General features: G+C 40.9%; 1 long non-coding RNA gene across 1 annotated transcript; it reads left to right on the forward strand.

Annotated features, from left to right (window-relative positions):
• The first annotated feature begins 1,276 nt into the window (after window positions 1–1,276).
• Window positions 1,277–17,599, forward strand: LOC124170571. The gene is made up of 2 exons (XR_006867511.1): window positions 1,277–12,816; window positions 12,873–17,599. It is a non-coding gene; the product is annotated as an uncharacterized LOC124170571 (long non-coding RNA).
• The last annotated feature ends 8,561 nt before the right edge of the window (window positions 17,600–26,160 follow it).

Consider the following 26,160-nt stretch of genomic DNA (forward strand, 5'->3'; position numbering starts at 1 on the left):
CGTTCATAAATTTTCGTTTTATTTAGAACCCTAGAAAGCAGCCGTGTCACTGTCCAGCCCGTGGAAGTAAAATCTTGCCCCTTAATATAGATTACTTCACGAATTAGCAAAAATTATTTCATACGCACAGTAATTCTGGATTTCGCGGTCTGCTTTGGTGCTGGTCGGACATGTTTTTCCTGGCCCTTAGAATTCTCTCAAAAATCAGGTAAATATGGTAATTTTTCCCCGAATGTGGCTGGAATTCAAATGGAACACGGAACATATCGTTTTGGTGAGTGTAGTGAAACTTACCATTCATCGTGTGTCTCTGTCACCGTTGCAGACCTTAATATTCTGGAGGAACTTGCTTCGATCAAGAAGTATTCAGAAGTGGACATTTGCTGTCAGTAAACCTGTGTTCAGGTGTGCAATTCATCTTCCTGTTACAGCCGTTACGAGACATCCCTGCTGATAAAAGCTGATAAGTCCATGACCTGTGAATTCTCCATCTCTAAAGTACGAGCTGATCGGAGTGACAACGCTTTGTTCAGACCTTGCCGGCTCTTTCGGGTGCATACTTAAAGGAGGAGCTTCTTGCTGGAATAAAGAGATTTCAGGAAGATCAGAAGGACCTGAAAACTTCTTTTGCCTCAATCACATATCACTCTGCCTCCCTGTGGAAGCTCACAGAATAAATTAATGCGATTGGCGACCAGGTGGATGTCCTAAAGGGTGAAAGCGAGTGCATTCGTAATCATGTTTTAGCAATTGAATTACACCTGCGGAAGGGAGATCATAACTCTGTAAGTATGCTTACTCATAAAATAGGGAATATAATTGTACTTTACAAGCTGATTACGTATGAGGCTTGCGGTGCGATGCGTGAAACCCCAACTAATATTGAAGTCCGTACCGTGGTGTAGTTAATTTCTAGTAAATTGGTACCCACTTACCTTCGATCAAGTATTCACATGTGGACAGTTGCTTACCGTAAACTCGTGTTCAGGTGAGTAATTCCTCTTTCTGCCGCAGCCGTTACGAGACATCCCTCTTTATTTCCGTGATGCATGTAGAATTTAGATTTATATATGCTACAATCTTCATGGATAAGCAAGAAACTCTTGAATAAAACTTTAGAGCAAACCAAGGTGATGTGCACATGTATCTTTCTCTGCAACATTCGTGCACATATATTCTCTTTTTCCGTTAACATTCTGGTTTACCATAAAAATACTCCAGAAACTGGAATAGGAATACTCAAATTTGCATTCTTTTCAAGTTTTCTTTTCTTGGTTACATATTGAAGTGATTAAAAATCACAAGGGTTGTTTTTTAATGCATAATTATAATTATACTCTACCCACTATGTTAAATGTACCAGTTCTCTCTGTAAAATAGCAATGCGAGCAAATGCCTCTAGCACACCGAGTTGGGGTATATTATGCGCATTGGTTAAGAAATCTGAATTTTGGTCTTAGATTTGATAACCACTCTTGAACGTTATTTTTCTCTTAGGCATTATGGTCGTTGGAATGGCAGGTCGGTCAATGCAGAATTACCACAAGTGAGATATCCATCCGTCGGTGAAAATGCCTCAATTTGAGCGGTGAAAAAAATGAGAAGATGATATCTTTGGTTTTATTGTTAATTTGTAATCTACATTTCAAAATTTACAGTGGCATTTTGTAATATTGGTCGTAATTGCCGTCGAATGAATAAAAATATTTTAAAGGGTCGCTCGGAAGAGTAACTTGTCGGTGGGCTGCGTCCGATTTGCCATCTCAGTAACATATTTATAGTTTCTTCTATTGAAACCCGACAGCGTCAACTTCACCCAAATGACCTAGTAAAAGTTTGAGGTGTAGGACACCAAAGCTTCTAATACGATTTCTATATATTCCACCAAGTAAGTTTTCCAGCCACAAGTGACTTCATATTGTAATGGATTCTATTCCAAAATGATTTCTATGTATTCCACCAATTAATATATCCAGCTGTAAGTGGCTTCATATTGTGTTGGCACCTAAATGACCCTGGAAAAATTTAAGGTGTAGTAAGCTGAAGTCTTCCAAAACGATTTATATGTATTCCACCAAGTTTTCCAGCCACAAGTGACTTCATATTGTGTTGGATTTAATCGGAACTGTTGATTTGAATATCTCATTGTCATTAATCTCGTAGGGCAGCTTTAACTGCAATATTTTGGTAAGTTATCCAATGATATTAGGTTGACTCTTCGATTTTTGGTGAATTTTGAATTAAACAAAATATTTCGTTATTTTTAAATGTCATTTTTATTTTTTCAAGAATTTGGAAGCGTATACAGGCTATGATGAACGACTACAAACATTTCCATGTACTTCTATGGATATTCTTCATAGCTTCGGAACTAATCAAGCGTATTTAGTATATAATTAAATTGTATAATATATAAACGATAATGGTGAATTTACAGTATGATGTACATGATATATTATTCAGCTTTATGCTGAAAAATCCTCTCCTTAAAAAATTAGCAATCATATTTAACTTTCGATATTTAAAAACTACTGCAGAAAGATACTCATACCGTCGGTACTTAATGCGTGAACAATGATTTTTGTTATGAATATTTGATATATATTCAAATATGATACCTATATTCGCATATTTTCTTGGTCGATCGCGCTTCGTTTAATGATTAATGATTTTATTGATAATGTTGTCTCAAGCTCAGCCACAAATAATTTTACGACGATTTCCTTAATAGACCATTTCTTGAGGTTTTTTTTAAAGCAGTGGATTAACCACTGAAACATCCCATAATGTTGCGGAGAGGGAAGAATATCAGCCGCGATTTAATTTCGTTTCGTTCCTGATCAACCCAATTACTGAATTCAATTCCTTGTTGCCGTTCTATTCAACTGACTCTACGCTTTCGTTCAAAAAGTGCTCTTAATTTATATTTGGATCTGGACGTTTTGTTTTTGATCTGACATTTTTTCCTCACCGTAGGCAGCAATTTTTTCCAAAAATGGCGTCAATAATTCATGCTTTTTTAGGATTTGTTCTCATGAAAACGTTTTTGGTTTTCTTTAAGTTAGTACTGATTAAACAGGCCAGTACTATTTTCACCATGATTTTTCAAATACACTTTGAAATTACTCCCAAGCTGTTGAATAGGGCCAATTTCTCTAAAATTTCAGGTATATCTTACTTTATATGAGATAAGTTATCCTTTTCAGCTCTGAAAATGTGCTATTAACGATTTTTGCTGACAATTTTGCATGAAGTTACTTAAACTATTTTGTCATTCTTACATCCCAAACGTCACCCTGAAACTGGAAATTCAACCCAAATCCGTTCACACGAGCGTGGAAGGTGCTTTCTTCATTGCGAGGCAGTGCAGCAATTACAGGGCCATCCGAATTGAGGGCCATCATAACAGTTGCTATGAATGACGTTTTATTTGTCGCGGCGGAGGGAAATGGAATAGCAGTGACTAGTCCTGCCTTGATTGCACTCGTAAAACGTTAACGAGGTCGGTTTTATGTGCAACGTATCTTCTTCCAAATCCCTTCCGTATCTACAGAACCTTACGGGGTCATTGGATTTTGCTACTTGGCCGAAGGGAATCTGGATTTTGTTTATGGGAGAGAAGATTCAAATTTTAGAAGAATTGGCCAAAGTTTTCGCACTCTGGTATTGTAATGTCTGAGAAACACTTTAATATATGCTTACGGTCTTCTGAAATCAAGAAATTAATAGAAATCCGTTGGAATATCAAGATAATTAATGATTGGCCTTGTTCATTTTAATTGCGTAGAAATCTTAAAGAAATAGACCAAATGGAAATTCAAATATGTTTATCAATTTCAGTAATAATGTCAGTTCAAAATATATACCTTTACGGCATACGACATACCTCTTTAAATAACCATGCAACTAGAATAGTCGAAAATATATTTGGCCCCTTTTTTTTAATTCCCAAGGCGTTGTCCGTAAGACCTAATAAATCTTTTTTAATCATTTTCCCCATTTGGCTTTTAAATGATCCATGTTTCTAGTATCTTTTATATTGACCGCTTTTATTGGTGCAACTTTAAAGAAATTTCATTATAATAATTAAGTTATGTCGCTTTATTGCTAAATGTAACTGGCTTAAATTTCTTCGCGAGCGTGGTTGGGAAGGTACTATTAGCGAAGTGGGAGCAGTTCAATTTTGTGCGAGGTATGAATCGTTGGCTATGGATATATCACCACCGGCGAGCGTTCATTTCCTTACGCAGACCTATATTATGGTTACAGACTGCTCTTTCACAACTTATTTATTATAAAGTATTTGCCAAAATTGAATGCTATTCTCTTGCAGAGTGGTGGAGATGAAAATATTTAATCATCGTAACTATCGTTTCTTTACGTTCTCCTGCTCTGCCATCACGAACTGTAGTAGCACTTTGGACACTTCAATATTGATAAAGTAGCAAGATTTCTTTTTAGAGCAACTATAATGAAATCCTTCGCTGAAACTTTCACGGGTACTTGTCATGTTAAAAAAAAACTTTTGGGCCATGTCGCCGCGTCAATTTTTGGACGGCCCTAACGTTTCCCGACCGATGCTAGTCGCTTTTTCCTCGAAGTTATTTTTTTTTCAAAAGTTTTTAATAAACATTACTTTAATGAAGTTCTGTTTCGACGAGTATTCTAGGTTGAAGAGGATGAGGGCTTAAAGTGAATGACCTATGCTGCGCACAAGGAGAAATAAAAGTTTTAATTAGAAAAAAAGAGGTTTATTCATTCCCTCAGGTCTTTTTCTTGTTCCGGGAGAAGAGTAAATATTTAAATCGGATAACCTTCACCTCAACCCAGTGGCAGAGTCTACTCTGAATCGTTATCAGAAACTCCCCAGCCGGTTTTCCGCTTCTAACCTTTTTTTGCCGGCGATAAACTTTCAGACTTATTTGTTTCATGCTCTATTTTTGCTATGGCAAAGGGGCTTTGGGAGAGGGAGGGGGAGAGAGAGGGAGAGAGAGAAAGACAGAAGGGTGGGAAGAGTGGAATGGAGAATAGTTTCAGTGTAATACTAAGGGATAGTTCAACCAAAGTAATATTTCGCTGGAAAAAAGTGAAATAAATGCAGGTATATGTTATTTTTACTGGAAATATCATAATGCGAAATAGTTTGATTCAATGAGAAATATGGTCTCTTTTGAAGACCTCAAGTATCCTTGTTGTTGCTGTGGAAACAAAATAGCGGTTTTTAAAGCTAAAGCTGGTTCCCATCGCGGTGATTGCATAACTTATCCGACTTTTCTGAAGCATACTTTCTTTCTCCTTCTCGACGATAGCTGCAATGAAAGCCGCCATAATGTCAAAATTAATTTAAAATTTGACCAGAATCAAATCTCAAGAAACCTACATGTAAATTACTGGTGTGTCAAGTCATTTGCAAAATGACCTAAAGTTTTTACTTACGACCCACTTTGGAGAGAAACAAGTGGAAATCTTGATGAATATTGAAAAATTCTGTTTAGGTGATGAGAGAGCTGGAAAAATTTGCACAGATAGCGTGACTAGAGTCAAGAAAGCAGAGCGCAGGAAGAGGTGAGGAAAACGGAGGCTTCTCAAACCACTCCGATCGCTCTTCCCTTCTCCATGCTCCAATTTCTCCTCGAGAAGAGAAACAAGTCTCGCCTAAATCAATGGGAAGTCCATTTCGCGTCGATGGTAAACCCGTTAACCCCTTCCATCTCCAATGGGGGGGGGGGGGGGCAATAAGGGCGGGGCTAAAAACGGATCGGGTGGGGGGGTGAAGAGAGTTTAGATGTGTAGATTACAAAAATGGTGGGGGAGAGTAGCACGGCACAGGAGCAGAGGCAATAGTGTTACCCCCTAAAAGAGCGGAGCTTCGTGCATGTGCTGGAGCTAGAAGGGATTTATATAAAAGGGCACCGGGCAAGGGTGCGATAAGAGAATATTTTTCGGGTGGAAGGAGGGAATAGGAGTTTTGGGAACTCAGTCCGGCGGAGTGAGGTGAGGATGGAAGGGAGTGGGTTCTCCCTTTTTTTCAGCAGGAGGCATTTTCGTTGAGCTGGAGATAGGTGGTAGGGAATTACCTACCCGTGTTGGTAGGGAGAAGAGAGAAAGAAGGGGGTGAGGAAGGGTGCGGGTTATATATGTATGTGCGTTTGTGTGTGTGTGAGGGCGTATATTGACCCAAGGCAGCGTTGATTGGTCGAGCACTTCATTGCCTCCCGACACGCGCCTTCGATCCTCACCGACCGAACGACTATCGATTTATTTTTCCATCCATTTATTTTTTCCCCCTCTCTCTTGCACAGTGCGACGGCAGTATTGCTCCGACGGTAGGTATACCTACAAGGCCCGCGTAACACATGGAGCTCGTCTGGAAGGATAGACGCACGAGAGAGGTTCGCGAAAGAGAGAGACACCGAGAATATATATATAGCGAAAGACTGATGCGAGGCCTTGATATTGAGGAAAGGAAAAAAGTGGGTTCGATTTTCTCCCCTGCTTCTTCCGATGAGGTGAGCCGAGGTCATGAGAGAATGGTTCAGATGACGCAGGGAGTTGGTCTTTCACCCTCGAAGAAGGTTATCACAGGCAAGCTTTGGCCGTACATTTTGGAATTCAACCTTCGAGAAATATAATGTTCGCCTCACAGCCGTATCGATCGTACAATTATTTCTCTTGAGGGTATTAAAAATGCGTACGCTGCATCAAGCACCGAGAAGAAATAGTTTTTTCTCAGTTTGATTGACTACACATTTACTCTAAGGTAATAAACCTTGAGTCATAAAATAACTTGATGAGAATGACGGATATAGTTTGTTGATTTCATTTCTCCTTAGTCAGGAATTTTATTTAAATTGCGCCTCATTGGGCAGTTCAGTAGGTTTTTTTCTGGGGCCGTAAAAGTTCGAGTTCTCTCTGCACTTTTGTATAACATTTTTTACATTAATAATCTTATATTACTGTTTAAAACTTTCTTTCGAGCTAATTTATTTAGTTTTGTTTACATGTATATATATTGGTCATGTTGAACCAGCAGGAAAAACTTTGTGCACTTTCACGGGATTATTTTATTTCACGGCCATGATTTCATCGAACAGCCGACTGTTCGATGACGTCAAGGTCGTGAAATAAATTTTCCTATGAAAATGTCAAATCTTTTCTTGTCGGTTCAACAAGAATTATAGATTCTACAATGTTGCGCCAAAGTTTTAGTTCGATTGAGTTGATTTTAGTTTTGATTCGTTGAGTAATTATATTTTGTTAGGCGAAGAATCTGATTCATTTTTTTAAAATTTGATAGGATTATTGTCGCTTCGTATCGAGTTACGTTGAGGACCCTAGATTCGACATGAAAGCCTCTGATTGGTGTTGGTAGTGCTGCGAAAACCTCATCCCTGCCCTTTTTCCACTACCTCAACCATTTTTATCGCTCTCCCGTGGTCCTCCTTTCTCTCCCGTCTTAAAACTTTATGAGAGCGATCATCCTTTGAGCAGTCTCTTCCTCGTATTCTGAGACAGTACAGCCTCTTAAAAGTAAGAGGAGAAGAGATGGACCCTCTCCCACAGCTTACTCCTATCCCTCAAGCTATTTCATTTCCTCTTTTTTCCCTTTATGCCCGTACCTGCTTTCTCGTTCTCTCCTGCCGTTTTTAAATCTCTTCCACGCTATGCGTTACCTCACCGGGTATTCACCTGTTTCCCTCTTCCCAAATATTGCGTCCGCGTGCAGGTGAGAAATTCAGTTCTTTTTCAGTTCAGACCGTGAAGATTTTTACTTCTTTGTCCGGAGCCTCCACCATACACATTATTTTGAATCAAGGCAACTGAATTTGGCGGATAGAAGTAGAAGAAAATTGTGATCGAATAAAATTTATATTTGGTATTACCCGTTTTTAAGGCGTCCGTTACCAAGCCATTGCTAACTTTTTGGAGCATTTTTCGAAATACGAACTTGTCGAGCGGCACAATCTAGTTTCATTTTTCCTCTTTTTCTTGAATACCTAGCACCCAGACCCTAATTGAGTATATTGCCATTATTAAATATTTTAAACTCTTGCGAAACCAACCTTTCTAGGAAAGAGTGTTTCCAGGTTTGCGGTTCATGTTTAAAATTTAAATAAGTTTAATTCTGGGCATTGTGTAGAATACTATAATATTCATGATTTTATTAGAACAATTTTCTCATTAAGGTAGATGTTTACCCATGTACAGCCATATTCCTTCTTGGTAAGCTTCAATAACAACAACATATTCTTGATTAGCACTTAACCGCGTTATTTGATGAATTATTAACAGTAGACTTTTCCCTTTAGAGCTCACTTTCATCGACTCGTTCACGAAGCTCTTCAAAGAAGTGGCGTTCTCCTTTACCGTCTCATTGCCCCTTCACCATCTTATTACGCTCCAACGAAACCTTGATGATTCCCCATAACCCTTTTGCTGCCACCTTCGCTCCGTGGTGGGAGATCTTCGTTACTACCCAACTCCCTAGTCTTTTGACTTATTAAATTCCTCCGTCTTTGACCTTGTTCCACCCTTCATCGGAGGAATTCTGGCGCGTTCTCCTCTCCATCATGGGAAACAGCCCCCTTCGCTACTTTCATCACCTATTCCTACTCACCCTTCCCCCTCACTTACCGCCGCATGATATTGCACTACCTGCTATTCTCCCTGCTGTAATCAAACCTCTGAAAGATTCGCCTCTTTTTCTCTACAAATACGCCTTTCTATCTCTCTTTTTCGGGGTCCAAGCGAGAGGCAAGCAATTATCATGAAGGATTCAACTGACTGCAGCAACTACTTCCTGAATATCCGCATCCTGTTATTATTATAGCTGGACGTGGTGTCCGAATGAGTCAAAAGTAGTGACAATGACTTATGGGAACTTAATAAATAAGGCTTCTATATTGACATTGTCCAAAAGAAAGCCATTATTTATTGGAAAATTTGATTGCATTTATTAGGTACTGACGAAAGGTATCCGCTTTCCATCTTTAGGTGGTATTATTTGCTGCTATGGATTTAATATGGGAATAAACTTGCTCAAGATGATGATGTATCTGATAACTTTAGGCTTGACTTTGTGAAACCTCTCCATATTGGAGATAAAGGAGTAAAGCTTTGTCAGATTCACTATTAGATAATAGTGAACCTGACAAAGTTTTACTCCTTTATTTCAAGATGAGTACTTAGGCTAGATCATATGATTTGAATACGTTCTCGTTAAAACCTTAATCGTTGACATATTCACGCGTTTTACTTACTAATTCTTTTATAATTTACTCACTAGCTTAACTTACTATTGAATGACTTTTGAATTTTACTCAGTCAAGGAAATTTTTCGGTGAAAGCAGTATTATTTCGATACATCGAGAAGACAATGACTAAGTCAATTACTTATATTGACTCATATGGTCGTAGTTGAGCTTCTTTTAGAAAAAGCGTTTACAGTTTTCCTTCGTTTCCACGACGAACTTCTAGCAGGCGATCCTCCTTTGTTTTCCCTTCCTTCCCCTGCTCTTCCCCGTTCTCGATTTCACCCTCTCCTTCCGCACTCTCCACCTCAGAACTACCCTCCATTATTTCTGCCCCTTTTATGACGTCGTCGGACGCTGGGAGGCCACCTTGAAGCCATGATGGCACGGGCGATGCCGGCGCTCGTAACGGTTTATTAATCCCCGCGGGAGATATAGTCTAGTGCGAGAGAGAGAGAGCTGGAGAAGACGCCTCGGTGGTAAGAATGATGGGGAGCTTATGGGACGGAGGTGGAAGGAACGAAGGGATGGGGGGAGTGTTTGTGGTAGGGGGGAGATGTTGTCGGGAAGGGGAGGGAGACTGGATGGAGGGGTGGCAAGTAGGCAGGCTAGCAAGTGTTTTGCCAACTTCTATTTTTTTGCCTTTTTTCCTAAAGCCAGATACATATGCCGACGGCAATGAGCATTTTGAGAGCATTTTTCCTTGAGTAATAGCAAGAATGATTTACGCGATTTGATATATTCATGGTTCCACATTTTATGCGGTTGTTTCCACGATTTTGGATAGTGTTCGGACCTTAATCCCGCGTTTAAAATCTGAGAGTGATAATAAGATCCCAAAAAATCACTTTCGCAAAAATCAAGGATCCTCAGTAACGGCATAAAAAAATCCGTTGAATGGAGGTTGATGAAATTTTACAATGCAATATCCGAACAAGAGTTTAGCATCCAATGGACACTTTCATCGAAAAGACCATTTCCATTAGGTCCAAATAAGTAATAATTTTCCAATTTTCAACCAATTCTTAGCCATAGGTTAGTGAAAATTCGAGTTCATCTTTGCATTTTATAGGACTTTGAGAGAAAGATGGATAAGGGAGGGGGGAGGCAGGGTTTTTTGTGGTAAGGGTAGATGCGGTCTGGTAGCGAGAGAGCGATGAGGGGTGGCAGACGAGGGCGTACTTGCGGATCTCGAGTGGGCTGATATGTCCCTCTCGAACGAAGTTTCTCTCAGAAACCCATTCTTACCCTACCTCGCCTCTTCTCTACTCCTTCAAACGTGCCTCTTTCTCCCTGTCTCCATCTCTCTCCCTCACTCATCTTAAACTTGTGTCCTAACGTCATTCTCGCCCCTTCTTTGCTAGTTGTAGATGGATTCTAATGAAAATCTGCATCCTCTGAAGATACGACTGGAGACTATTTAAAAAAAACCAATGAATACAACGTAATAACTATCGGAAAAGTAGCCTATGATGCGTAGAGATGTTCTAAGGAAGAAAAAGTTAATTTTAAAACTTTTGTATTGGAGAAGGAAATATCCAAGCTGTTTGGAATTGGTTTATATAAGGAAGATATTCTGTCGAATCCATAATGTAAAGCCAAAACGAAGTATATCTTCAGAGGATAGTGGTGAAACACGGCCTGCCTAGTTGTGGATGGATTCGATTAAAAACTCTTCATCCTCCGAAGATACGACGAGAAGAGTATTAAAAAAGGTAATAAAGACAACGTAATAACTATCGGAAAAGAAGCCCGAGCATTCGTTTTTTATAAACTTTCGAGGAATTTATGGGATGGAGCAATATTAAATTGGAGACGGTGATATAAGAACGTGAATGATACGATCGAAGGAAGTCCTTCGCATCCTTGATCGTCGCCCTTTTTTTTTGGTCCCATTTTCTGGTGATAACGCAAGTTAATTCGTTTTTCTTTCGTCCGATCAGAAATATATTTTTGTTATGAATAGGAACGTAATTTATTGTGAAGCGAAGGTGTTTTCCGCTCTCTGTGGTCCCACTTAAATGGATTTTCGCCATTTGACCGCCCTTTTTGATTGATCCGTTTCGAACACTTAGTGGAAAGGTGCCGAACGTGTGATACGTAGAGATGTAATAGCGAGGAAAATGTAAGTACTAGTGATGCCACACGGCCTGACTGGTTGCGAATGGATTTTAATTTGGGATTTGAGAAGGTTGACAGAAATCCAAGCAGTTTGGAATCGGTTTAAGAAAGGTAGAAATTCTGCTGAATACGTAATTCAAAGTAATATCCTGCATATCTTCAGAGGATACTGACACCATACTGCCTTTCTCATTGTTAGCCCTGTCTAAATGTTGTATAAAACTTTCCATTGTATTGGCGTTGAAATAGCCACAACAATACGAAAGTCAATTTATCTGAAATACATCAATTTCACTCTATAAATATTGTCTCAAATCTTATATAATTACTTTCCATCTACAAGAAGTTTGGAAATCCTAATGTATAATTCAGCTCTTGTTTCAATGCGCCGTTTCTCTCGGTATATACTTAAGATTTGCGCTATTTGCAATTGCTTGTGTCTCAAATTACGTCGTATCAATGCCGTTTCCCCGAGAATACTGAGGAGTGTTAAAACGAAATTCTACTTTTCTTACATTTCGGTTTTCATATAATCTTAGGTAATGAAATGGAGACACCCACGTTACAGAATTTACATTTTGATTCAATTTTAATTTCCAATCGTAAGTATTATAATTGATGGAATATGCTTCCCGTCGGGGTGTAAATTACGGTCGTAGAGTAAGATGTCCAAAAAAGCGAGGCTAGAGGTCTTAGAGTCGCAGTTCGGAGATGGTAGCCTGCTGCACGAGGTTTTATCAAATCAACTCAATCTCATACCGAGAGAGTAGGAATGATTTGACTGCAGGCTACAGTGATATGCCGGGCTATGTTGGTATACTGCTTCTGAAATACTCTCGGGAGGGAATTGAGCCCCTTTATCTGAGGTATAAACTAATGAACTACATCCAGCGAGCGGGATTTAAATAGTTGGGAAAATTTTAGTCGACTAGAGAAAATTAATTGATCCTCTTACACTTTGAATCCTTACCTATGATTGTTTTCGAATGGTTGTCGGTCATCATGAATAGTATTGAATATATATAAATTATTTTATCACGAAGAAATTTCTGAGGTAAAGGTGGTCTTGAAATACAAATGAAAGGTGTAAATAATTATGGATTTTATTCTGGTATTATATTAGGTACCATTGCTAGTTCTTTTTTCATATAATAAAACACTAAATGAGGAAAAAATTCTTTAAATGAAGATGTAAGAGATGATTAGTGTAGTGTATTTACGGATAAAGGTTGCGAATTGATGTGATGTTACTTTATTTTATGAAGTTAATGGCCATTTTTGTTTTCAGGGTGGTGATTTTAAGTCTTCGTTTATTTGAATTCCGACGCTTATGTTTTATCTTTTCCGCTGATATTTTTAAAATTCTAAATACAAATCATTATTTATGTGGCGAATTTCCTCGAAAATCTTCACAAATTGCTAAAATAATAGGATGGATTTGTGAGTTTTTTTTACATATCATAATCACTTGGTGCTAAAATAATAGGATTGATTTGTGAGTTTTTTTTACATATCATAATCACTTGGTGGGCCTAGCGTCTGTCCTTTCCTATAGTAACTTGGTCATTCGGTGAACTTGACGCTTTAAATGATACAGCCAAATGTTCCCCAACCGATGATTTTTACTAGCGTAAAAGTTGAATTAATCAATAGATATGTCTGGATGCGGACTTGCTACTTAGGGAGCATTTTCATCGAGTAACTTCACGGAAGGCATAATACGTAACTATGATGAGCAGTGGATAATTGTTATATACAATATATAGGTATATATAATGCACAAGAAAATGAACCATCTAATTTATTTCCTGAATAACACAAGTCTGAGATATCGACACAAAAATTTGTTCACTTAGCTGGTAGGGTTATGATACAGCGTGGAACGAGCATAAAACATGATTGGCTCATTACAGCAGTGACGTTTCACTTCATGAAATCATATACGTGAATCTCACGGGAGCCAAAGTGATACATAACACGATCTTTTGTTTTCACTTAAATTTCCCGCAATATGATCGCAAACATAGATACAGGCACTACCCTGATTTACCCGTTACTTAGGGAACCATTATTAAATGGCAAGTATCTTAAGTAATATCAATTTGTTATATACATGAAATTCACTTTCTATGACAGAAGTAACGCGCAGTAAACCGACATTTTTGATATCGGCGATTTTTTTTCAAGGATAAAAATCTTCACATTCACACGATCATGCACTCACAAACACACGATGTTACCCGCGTCATTGTTTTCATATGTGTATATATATAATATATTTATTTATTATGTGTATGTATATATTTTTAAGTATTAATATCGTTTATAAATACCCACACTCATGACGTTAACATGTTGGATATGTACGCGGGAAACAATATTAAAAACAAAGCACCGAGTAGACTACATGATTAACAAACACTATGAATAAAGAAGCTGTTTGTTTTTTTATGGAAAAGTGATTAGATGGAATGGAAATTCATTTTTACATCCTTTTCTCTGACCTAACTTTGGTCATAGTTGATGCATCCTTTGAATGTTATTTCGTCATATCGCTAACACACACCAAGAAAATCAATGGCTAACATTTAACATTGCGGCAAAAAATCGACTAATTATTTCACAGTCAAAGTATTATACGGTTCTGTCGTATTTTTGTGATAATGACCGATGTATATGCATTTATATTTTGGACCATATCAATGTATTATTACCCAATTTATGTGCTATGGACAATGCGTCTTACATGCTAAACGAAGATACTAAAAGCACTGTGTAATCAGTTTGGGCCTTCATGTTGGTATTGCTTGTCACTGCGTGTACAGAAAATATTCGTGGAATCATATTGTGCTTGCATATGGTGTAATATGAGTTTTGCGCAGTTTTTATCTCCCAACTGCACAGTAAAAAGTGCGTAACTTATATTCATGATACTACGTGAAACACTGCCGGCGAAAACACGATTTCGCAATTTTAAAGGCTGAGTATACGTCGAAGAAAAACACTTTATTTTTTCATGCATGCATGTATTTCGAGGAGAAGTACGCATGCGTCACACAAAAAGCATTTTGGGAGACACTTGGTATCCAATGCTCAGCCATATTTAACCTATTTTTTTGGGATTTCAGGTACATTTCTTTACCTTGACGTTTTGAAGAACGAGAAAGTATATCGCCTTGCCTTCCTGTTTACGAGTGCTTATACAGTAAGCTTCTCGTTAATATCTTAAATTATTACTCAACACTTGAGATAAATTAATGAATACAATGCGCGCCAATTTCAACAGCATGAGCTTTAGGTGTAATATTAACCATAAAAACATGCGATTATGACAAATCTCTTGTTTCTTACACTCTCTCTTCTAAATGCTTGCACCCTTTTTAAATTTCCAAATACACTCTCCCTAAATATTAAATTGGACCACACTTCACAAACTCTCGAGAAATATCTTATGGCTTTGTTTGTTAGTAGCAACAGTTATAAATTAATTTTTTTAATTCGAAGAGGAAAAGTGTATATAACACAGAATAGCATGAATACGATGGAGGTCAAATGAGTGATTAACTTGCTTATGGATAAAATTGTTTCGAAGGGATTACTAAACGGATATCAAAGGTTTGGGATCAGGAAAGTTTAATATATTTTTTTCTTCTTTGCAGTGTGTTTACGACTTGAGAGAGGAAAGAAAAATATATGTCGCTCCACTGTAAAAGTGTGTCGAACTCGAAAAGAGTAGGAGAGAAAAAATATAAGACGATAAATATTATCATGCTATTATGTTATTATCTCTCTGATATTTATTTTTCTCTAATATTTCTACGGCAGCGCGGCGTGATGCGAAATTTGGGAAATTCATGGTGCCTATTACTTTCAGGAGTAGAGGAGGAAAGAGTGTGCGTCTTTTGTGAACAAGCAACTCTTTTTTCCTTCTCCATTTCATTGAGGGAATACGTGCTGGATGCATTACAATCCTTGGCGTACACACGAGACTCGTCAAAATTCATTTAATTATCGAACATCCCCTACGTAACTGTGAAGAGCTCTATTTGGTCATACGTGCCCTGAACTTATCGGCACGTAAAACGCGGAAGTTATGCCTCTTATGTGCGAGAGTGTGGCTTGTGTATTTTCTTCTGTGTGTGTGTGTGTGTGCGTGTGTTCGCTTGCATTTAATGTCCCGCGCTAATTCTGTGAGTTTGAAACATTATGTGCTCATTTTTGTCGTGTTCATAGTTTTCAGAAACGGTGTGCTTATAGGAGTGAGGACAGAAAGTGAAGAGCGACCAATGCTCGGCATCAGTAATCGTCACTAGGGGTTGAACTCAATGCAGAGACGACTTTCTAAATTATCGTGAGAACAACATCTAAACTTCAACGTATTTCAGATTTTTTTCAACGATATACTTTCAAAAAATTCTCACCTCCTGACCTCAAAAAAATTTTGATCATCTTCGTGGATTAGGGAATCTCAAGGCCTTACTGAATATCCATACAAGGTCCTTAAAATTCAAGAATTGGTAGCACTCGTTTATCTTTCCCGATTGTTTCCCTTGCATTTGTTCTCATACCATCTCTAGCGCTGAGCCTTATCTTTTCTCCACGAAGGAAAAGTCCTTTTGCCTCTCTCTCCCTCTCCTATCCGCCAATCATGTCGTGCAGACTAATTCAGCGAGCGAGTCGGCGGCGAAGGAATGGGCCTTAGGGATATGGGAAGAAGAGAGGCGCTTACGTCGTTCCCACACACGCGAAGATGGATAGTTTTCGAGGAGAAAGGAGGCTTTCCACCGCAAACACCAAGACTCCGACCCCGCGAATCTTTTTTTCGTCATCTACTCGTTGAGAAAGAGAGAGAGAGAAAGGGAGATATCCTTATACCCTTCTTAAGTTCCAAACGCCATTGCCGGCGTCGCTATAAGAAGAGGGAAATATACTGGGAGTGGCCTTCCCAGCGAATTTTCTCTTCTACTTAGTCCCTGAGTTTTTTAACTTGGCACTGCAGTTCCGCGGTGTAACAAAACAAACAGAAATTCACGGATGTGAGTACTTTGTTTTCATATAGACGTAATTTTTTATATTCGTGAGGCTAATTTCCAATTTTCAACCTCTTATGTGTTCATAAGGCTGTTCTGGCTAATCTCAGCCTTCACGCGCTTCGCGACACTTGCTACAGCATGAACTTGCTACAGCGTTGGACTACTGCCCATCGGTAGAGAGGAAAGAACTCATCAGTGAGAAGAATAAGTTGTTTTTCTGGTTTTGAAGCGAATCACCGTTTGCATTGAGACCAAAAACTTCCTGAGGTGATGCTTGAGTACCTTATTTGTGCAGTTATAAATAGCCAATGTATAAATTTGCGCCATTTGAATAGGAAATGTTTTATTATCACCCATGAGCCGGTTTCTAAAACGCGTGTTTATGTCCGTACACGTAACCGTCGACCTTCAAGGGCGATTTTTAGCCTCCTCTCTCTTCACGCAATCCTTTTTTTACTTCACTTTTTCTATTCGAATAGCGCCATCGCATACAGGAAACCATGTGCGCTCGGCAGATTTCTATTCCTCGCTCTTTCTTTGCTTGCAGGAGGTAAAGGTGGCGGGAAGAACCCAGAACGGGGGAAAGACGGGGTGTGGGTGAGAAGATAAAAGGGTGTTGGTGCTCCTTTCTTCTGCCATCCAGCCAGGTGTTTGCTGCTTTTTCGCCATCGTGCTTTCGCCCTCTTTCGCAGAACATTCCTCCCGCCTGCTCTTTCCCGCAAAATGCCCATAAGCCCATTTTCGCCACACCGTCGCGGCGTCTTTTTAAGCCCGTCCTCTCGCGAAACTTCAACCCTCTCCGCCACACTTTTTTCCACTTCTTTACACTTTTCCGCGGTGGAGAGTAATTTCTCCCGTTTTTATTTTTTTTACCCTCAAGGACCTCCATGGGTCTAAAAAACACGGGCGAAATAACACCCTGGCTACAGAGGCAACGGTTTGGGAATATTTTTTCCTGGTCGGCTTTCCTCTCTCCTCGTTTACTCCATCCTTAGCGATGATGCTATTGCCGTCGGAAGACTATGGCACGTGTACGATGAAGATGCGAGCACTTGGTGAAATATCAGTTCGGAAAACTGCGCTTGACTTGGTGTTAAGGCTTAAACTGAGGTACTTCATATTCCACCCTACTTATATTTAACACTCTATCTTTCGAATATGACCTCCTTTTTTCCTTTCCTTCTAGCTCATCCATTGCCTTTTCCAAAACTTGATTCCTAAAGTACTCAAGATTTGAATTATCCTGTACACACACGAATTGCCTCGGTGACTATAGCACAGTGTAGAATTTTAACTTCTTGCCACCTATTTCAGACCCTTTTTTAATGCACTCACGTTGTTGTTTATCGCCTTTTAAATACACATTGCACTATTCTCGCCTTGTTCCAGCCGCGATTTTTCTCCAGTCTCTCCCCGCCCTGCTCTCACTCTTCCACTCATAATCCCCTTCAATCTTCAGCCCCTCTTCGATCAGGGTATTTTCTATCGCCCGGTCGAGAGAGCAGCGATATTCCGGTTAATGGGGCGCATCTAATTTTTTCCCCTTCCCTCAGTGGAGTGGAAGTTTCTTCTCATCTTCAAGGTCCTTCTTTTCTCTCCTCCTTCTTTCTTTACCCTCTATTTACTCCTTGTCTCATCATACCGCCCTTTCGCCGATCAGTTCTTCCCACTATGATCCTCGTTATTCCTTTGTTCACCTCTATGTTGCCGTAAGAGGAGGACCTTCGATTTTTCGGGAGGTGTCGTTTTGAGCTGTCTCGAGATCCGAAGACATTTGTCGCGTTGATGGAATCTTGATGTAGGGATGGAAGGTTTGGGGGTGAAGAGGTGGAAATGGCCAAAGAGGGATATCCCTCAAGTGGGACGGCGTGCCATTCTTTTCGTACTCGGGATTTTTAGGACGAAAGGGTAAATGATGTGGATCGGAGGAAGGGAATAAGATTTGCGGGCTCATCAAGAGATTTTTCCCTCAGGCTTATCTTCCTTTTTTTTCGCCGGTAACTTTTTACTTTGTTCTGCCATTTTACTTCTCGACCCTTCACCTCAGCTGTTTTAGTCGTCTACGTGATGTAAATCAGCATGAATCCTCTTCCTGCAGCAATTCTTTGTCTCGATCATCTTTTGACAAATAATAAGTTTATCAGCCACTCTCAAACGTTATTTTAATTACCTTTCTTTTTCGTCGTGCGCAATTTATTTGAGCGTGCGTAATTTCTTTATTTTATATCGTAAAAGCAGTCCTTTTCTTTAAGTTTCTCATCTTATGTCTTTCACCTAACATTCTTCGGACATTTTGGCAAGGTCGTTTGGTTTTTTTCGCCAGCAGTTGTATTGGATGGTTGGTTACAGTTCTCCTCGAAAGAGAGAGGGAGAAAGATCCAAGATCCGGCATTTCCGATTTTCTTTCTTAAAGCGTTTTCTTCGGTCCACTCCAAAGTTTCTCCGCCCACTCACGCCCTTCCAAGCGCGGCAAGTATGCGGCAAGGAAAGAAATCACGGCCTTCCTCTTCTCAACCCCTGTCTCCCTCTCTCCTTTAACATCCCCAATCCTTAACGCTCGCTACACTGCTTTCCACGGACGTTCAACCAGCGCATGCATTCGAGAGGGAAGGTTTGAAGAAATAAAGGAATTTGTGAGGGATGTGAACTTGAGATATGGGAAGGAATGGAATCCCCGCACATCCTTGCTCTCGGTTAGCTCGAGCATAGAATATTTTTAGATGAAAATCTTGAAAGGAAGGGTGGATGTTACCGCGGATTGACGACTCTTCGTCTTCAAGGAATTTCACCCTTTTATATTCTCTCCCGATGATAGGATGAAACGCTGCACCGAAGAGTGTATCCCGCATATTTGCGATAGCGAGATGAGCAAAAAAAGTGTATGGTGAAATAAATTTCCTTTTTTTTATTTTTGTGCGTATTCCTAAGGTGGTTTTATCAGAATTCTCTGCTGCCGTGCGCTATATCAAGCGGCTTGTTTACTTCCTTCCCTTATATTGCTGCTAGGAATCCCTAGCGATTACCCGCGCGGCGAGGCTCATATTTTTCCCCGTCACCTTCTTCCGCGGCTTTCTCTCTCGCGCAGGTACATTTTCAGCGTCTTCCCCATATTTTTATTTTCTATTTTTTTGTCATGAAACCCCTCAATGCACCACCCATTTTTTGCCAGCAATTTTTCTTGGTTATGCGGGTGGACGTTGTAACGAGTCCTATTTTCTCCCTTATGCATACTTTAATAGTATCCACTTTGATTCTCTTCATGTATCAAATATTGGACCAGTATTTTCACTGGGTATGGCGGGTTTGCCGATTAGTCAGGAGCATTGGTTTTTAACTGTAGGAAAAGAGACGTTGCAAATCCTCCCCCTTTAGTTTTTTCAGGTCGGTTATTGGAGACTGGAGGGAGTGCGAATCGCAAAAATGATAGTAAGATCTTCCGAACCAATCTTTCCTAATAGCCCATTTAGTTCACTGATGACATTTGAGTTCAATCATTTAGTTGACTGATGGATTCCTCATTTGATTCAACTTCCATTCCCGACCTATGTCTCGCCGAGTTTCTCTCCATTACGGCCCCCATTCGCGTCGTCCATAGAGCAACTCATCTCTCTGTGACCTTCCCTCTTTTTCCTTCGCTACTCCATCCCTGGAATCACTCCCGCTTTTCTCAAACCCCTGTTGAGGCATGACGTCTGGATCCGCAGTAACTGTCCGGAAAGAGCTTTTTGGTGGGTGGCGAATGGACTCACGGAGACTTACGGCGAAAGAAAGACGGGCACTATAGCGCTGGATGAGGAAAGGTGCCATTATTTCGGCCGGTATTATTTTCTCCTACCCTCCCCACGTCGTAGCTCCTTCCATTTTCCTGCTCCTTGGCTATAAGCACTCGTCATCTTGAGCATGAGAATTCCTTATCGACATTCCGTCAGGATTCATCCGAGAAGAAGCCCATTTGTTTTTTTTTAAGAAACACAGAGAATTTTCAATTTCTTTCCGCCATCTCCTCTATTCTTCTCTCGTTCCTACTCGCAAAAATTCTCTTCTCTCTCTCTCTCTCTCTCTCTCTCACTCTCTCTCTCTCTCTCTCTCCATAGCAATGAGGTTCTCTTTCCGTTCTGAATACTCTTTTTTTCCTCCTCTCGATCTCCTTTATTCTGTCAGACTCGAAGCTCACTCTACCTCCCCTCCTTGTAGTCAGTTGCGGCTCTTTGTCGCCTGACCGTGCATTTTTTTTATTTCACGCGCTCACGTTGCCACATTCTTTCCTCTCCCTATCATTCTCTCTCTCTCTCTCCAGAGTTATTCCCTTTCTTCATACCCTAGGCCAGCGTCTGAGTATATTTGTGTATCCCAATGCAAAAACTTCACTCTCATTTTCCGTGAAAGTCAGGATACTCGACATGGTTCTCTCACTCGCACTTTGAATAATTTCATCCATCCGCTTGCTGATACTTTCTCTCCGTCGATGTTGATGAAAAACTCGGGTCCCTGCCGCTTCATCATGTCCTCTCCCCTCCACATGCAATGTGCCCACTCCTCCTCATCACCGTCTGAGTGTTTTCTTCTTCTAACATTTTTATTTTCCTTCTACATCTTTTCGTTCACTCACTCGCTCTGCTCCAATTAAAGGACGAAAAAAGTGAAGGAAGAAAAGCAAAAAAAAAAACGATGGAGTCGTCCGCTTTTCGCCTTAATTTTCCTTCCGCTCCGCGAAAGGTTTTTCTCTTTCGGTTTCTCCCCGTTGTGAATAATTATTCTTCCGATTCTCGCACCACAAGGAGAAAACAATGTCCCTGACTCCACGTTTCTCCTTTCTTTCCTTCTTTCTTTCACTCCAAACCTCCCTCACACCGCAACCATCGCCCTCTTTCGTCTTACGATCTTCTATTTTTTCCTTTCCCTTACCCTACAGTTTGACTTTCTGTTATTCCACGTTCAACCTCCGTGAGGAAGCATTGTTGTCTGGAAGCAAGCTTTTATATTCGAATGAAGCCCCGTTTCCTCTTTCCTTAACATTAAGTCAAGTTTCTCGTCAGTGGTGTATAGTTTTTCAATCGGGAGAATCGACAGGGAAACTTGTTCCGTATTATCCCACTGTGTAATACTTAAAAGCATAATAATTTCGATTCTATTTGTATTCCATTGAAAATCACCCGCTATAAGCCGCCTATAATTCATCATAAAACCACCGATCGAACTTTACAGGTTGAATATTAATTCTGTCGTCCATTTCAAGAATTTTCTTGGCATCGGAGACGACAATTCAGACGCGACATTTTCTCCCTGTCTTCGAAACACAGCCACTTGCTAGTCCTATCTATTACAGCTTTTTCAGCCTCTCTCCTGAGCTTTTTCACGTCCATTGAAACGTGGTATCCAGCTTAACGATAGTATACATATAAATTTGTGGATTTTTTACTAAAATCGTCAGGATATTCTTCCACTTTCAGTAATTTCCCTCAAAGATGCGTTCTTTTGTTAATAATTCCACTGCTTACCATTTTCATATCACTACGTAGTTTATGACTCGACAGTTTCAATGAATCAGGTTATCACCGGCATCCTCTTAACTAACGGTGTCGTGCTCAATGCTAACCTCGCATTCATGCGGTCTGGAGACGTAACAATGGTACAGGTGTCTCTCCTCTTGAAATAATTCTGAGCTTATATTATTCCTGTCTTCGCGGAAATGTGTGGTTCTCTGCTCTCGAGACACTCGAAATACCGTAGTATGGTAGGGTCACAGACGTTTCCATCTCACAGCTCTGCGGAACGGCTCCAGGAATCCCTATCTCTTCTTCCCTATCCACATTGCTGATTCCGTATTGCACCTCTGCGTGGGCGCCCTCTTGTCTGGCAGCACACAATAATTCATGCAAGCGTGGTTCCTTTCTCTCCGCAGCAGCCCTGAATTCCCTTCAACGTGTGTTATTCCTCACTTTCAGCCTCTCCGAGAAACGTCCTTGCCTCGCGGAAGTCTGCGAACGTACGCTTGCACAAAGGTGCTGTGATGTTTCATCTCCACCATACTGCGTAATTTTCTCAGGCCCTAGACTTCTCAGCTATGCCAACAACGTTTATTCATAAGATTATATAAATGTTTACCGCTAAATTATTCATGCTGGTCCATATTCTCCTATTTCCCAAGTTTTGATACTCGTTTTTACCAAATTGCACTGATGATAATAGATAATTTACGTATTTTTCCCGTGATTTTTATCGGTTTAACCTTTCTAAAATATATATTCAGCTGCTTTGGACGATAGATATGAGTGGTATTGTTCGTGGGCTTGGTCTGCGCAGGAGTAAATCATTCCTCCACTGCCAGGAAAGCTTGAGCCTGGCATCATGCACATGCCCTCAGGCAAAAAGGAGGGGCTCAAGAGGGTGGCTGTTGGTTCCTTTACCTCTCACCAACAATATGTTCTCCTCAGCGCATGAGGAAAGGAAAGCGGTGCGACTTGGGAGAGCTTCATGCAATGCCCCACCCTCCTCAGTTTTGCCAACCCCCTGGCCATTCTCACAAGCAACACGCAATCACCCCAAGCGCAACCTCTTCGCCTGCGGCTTGCTTCTACCCTCCCTTCTCTCTCTCTTCCTCTCTCTCTCTCCTTCATATTTCGTAAATTATGTCTTTCTATAGGCTTGACATGCATGCTCTAAGCCTTCCTACTCCTGAGCCACGATATCTTCCCTTTGAATCTTTCCACCAGTTCTGCGTTCCACCTCTTCTCCAGCATTTTTCTTCTCTCATCCTCACTTTTTTCCTGTGTTCCACCTTATCTCCAGTCTTTTCTCTTCTTCCCCTCCTCTTAAAGGTTTTTCTTTTTTCTTCCTTATTTCTTTTTTCGCTTCGCTTAGGAGCTCTGTTTTTGACTCTCTCTTTACGGTGTACCCTACATATTCGTTTGGCATTTTCTCCATCCTTCGTCCCACACTTCTCGCGCTGTTTCTCGAGAATTTTACGTTTCGTCTCACGTTTTGTGCAACCTCTCCATTCAAGATGGGAATCTGCAAGTAGTAGAAGTTTCGGTGAATCAATTATCTTTGGCTTGAAGAATATCAGAGAGGAGTGTCGGGATATCATCTCGCATTGGTCAGGTTTTTGCCACGTGATTTCATACTGGAAAATTATTTGGCGAAACGGTTACGCCAAAGTAACGAAAGATACATTTTGCGCCATCTTTTGTCCGGAAATCACGTGGTAGTTTTCGAAGGTGGAGTGGATATTTCTGAGAGGGATTGGAACCCTTCCTTATGGGTGGAATTGGCTTGGGCCGGAGTCGAGGGGATGTTCGTAGTTCCAACGTTCTTTCCCAGCATTCTCTTCTCTTACAACTTCCTTTTTCCTCCAAGTCTCAAATCTCTTTCACTTTCTGCATCCTCGAATAAAAAAATCCGTCATCCTCGCCCTTGGAACATTTCAACCATTACAAAAGAGAACAGTGTGAGATGGAGTAATGCAAGGAGGAAATGTCGTTCCTTGCCCTCGGTCGTGAAGAGGTCATCCCTTCTCTGATTCATCCCCTGAACTTTTCTGCGGTCATATTTTTTTTCACTCCTATTGTTTCATTCGACGGGGTCATTCAGCAAAAATTGGGGTGATTTGGTCATCAAGGCTCCGCTCATTTTCCAAGTTTCATTAGTGATGGTCACTGCATTCCTTTCCCTTTTTTAGAAGCTGGAGGGTATGGAGGTCGATATAAGTTTCCGTTGTGGAAAGAGTAATATACTTGAAAATTTTCCTTTCTTGTGAAGTCACTCATGGGATTTAGCCGTGATTAAGGGTTCCTCAAATACTGTCATTTTGGAAATTTAATTATAGCGTCGGGAAAGGTGGTCAATGTAGCACAATGCTTTTGATTTCGTCATGAGTAGCCATATGATAGGTTAAGGGAAGGTAACAATAGGTAAGCGGAAATGATTTTAATTACGTAGGCAATTATACGATCTCATAGATTCCATGTTGATTTATGGCCAGCGTTAAGAGCCCTGAAGACAAGGGGAGATCTTGAAAGAGAAATGCTATTTTCCAAGAATAACTATGTTTTTGACATGAAGTTGCCCTCACTAGCTTTCTCCGATGTATAAAGCCTTCGGCTCTCACTTAGCAGCATCTTAACGCTCCAAATAGCGGAAATGAGTGGAACAGAAGGGGTCATAGCCAGAGTTCAAACATTCCTTCCTAATTTTGAATGAGAAATATCACGTTGGAGATGACGTGAATCACTGCGTGGATCGCCGAAACGCACCGGCTCCAGATGATATATTTTTCTCTCTTCTCGCGACCTTTCGCTTTGGTGGATCACACTTTTCCCTTTAAAGAAGATAAGATTTCTCTCCCTCTTTCATTTTCTCTCCTCGGCGACATTATCCTCTCATCTTCCTCGGTGCAGCCTCTCCCCGGAGGCCTTTGACTTCAGTCAGCCGACACGCCCCGTCGCCTTCTCTTGCCTCTCGGCTCTTCGCTCCGAGAGACGGGGTGCTGTGCGCGGGGGATATCTCAAAGGTGGGGGCGGTGGTTGTCTCCCGTCTTTCCGCCTCCGCGGCCTCCGCCGAACACCTCCCTCCGACAGCAGCAAAAAAGCCGTTCTTTCCATTCCAGTCATTGCCTCTTCCCACATTCCATTTTTTTCTCTGTTTCCCTCCTAGTCTAGTCCCGACAAGAAATAGGAGAGTATCTTGAGAAGCGTTCTTTCCTCCTCTTTCGCTTTTCGACTCCTCTGTATATCCTTCTCTTTCCCTCCCTTTCGCCTTTCTCTTCATTCTTCGACGATCGTATCTACTTTCCTTCCTCAAAAGATTACCCACCTCTCCTAGAACTTCTCTCACAATGTTCTTTCTTCTTCTATTTTTTCGTCTAAATTCTCTTTGCACGTGGGAGGATGTCAGGCAACTCTTTTCTACTTAATTGGTATACCTCACCATCCATCTTTCTTTCCTTCTCATTCTCTTTTAGGCCATCCTTTTGTGAACTTTTCCAGCTCTGTCACTATAAAATAACCTTTTCCTGCTGTTTATATATTTCTCCCTTCGTCAGCCTACTTCTCACTTCGGAGAACGTCTTAGAAAACAATCCCTTTTTGCTTTTCCTCCTCTTTTCAAGTCTCTCTCACTTTCGTCCTCATCCATCCGCAATCTTATCCTCTTGACGTACTCAAGAATAAAAAATACCCCTTCTACTTTTTGCGTTATCCATGGACCCATTTCTCTTTAATTATTCCTCTCTTTGCCAATACCATTCCTCCGCGCGGGAAAACGTTTGCAAAAACTTTTCCGTTACTATCGTCCAAATGTCCATCGTCCTTTCTCTTTCTTTATCTTCCTCTGCGTCGCAGTCTCCTCCGCGCGGCAGTTGCCCGCGGACGTCGGACGCCGGACCCCGGGCGCCGGTGCCCCCTTCTGTGTGGAAGGGGGCTGAGAGAGGAGGGGGGCCCGTCCCCCCGCGGCGGCCGGGGGCATACGGCGTCGGCGGCCACCGCCAACATAGCCGCTCGGAGGAAATTACCGATTTCTCGCGCCACGTGCGCCGCTTGACCTCCATCTCTTTCTTGTCCAATGTCGGCGTTGGGGACACAAAGAGGAGACGAGGTGGAGGGGTGGGATTCACAGAAGCTTGTCCTGGGTGTGGGGAAGTGTGTTTGTTTTTTTTTTTCTAGAAAGGAGCAGGATTCGCTCGGCCAGTGCTGCAAGAAAGTTTTACAGTTTCATGGGGAGGTTTTATTTCCCCAAATTACTCCAGCGGGAAGTTCAAA

This window comes from Ischnura elegans, chromosome 1 (assembly GCF_921293095.1).
Source record: "Ischnura elegans chromosome 1, ioIscEleg1.1, whole genome shotgun sequence".
NCBI lineage: Eukaryota > Metazoa > Arthropoda > Insecta > Odonata > Coenagrionidae > Ischnura > Ischnura elegans.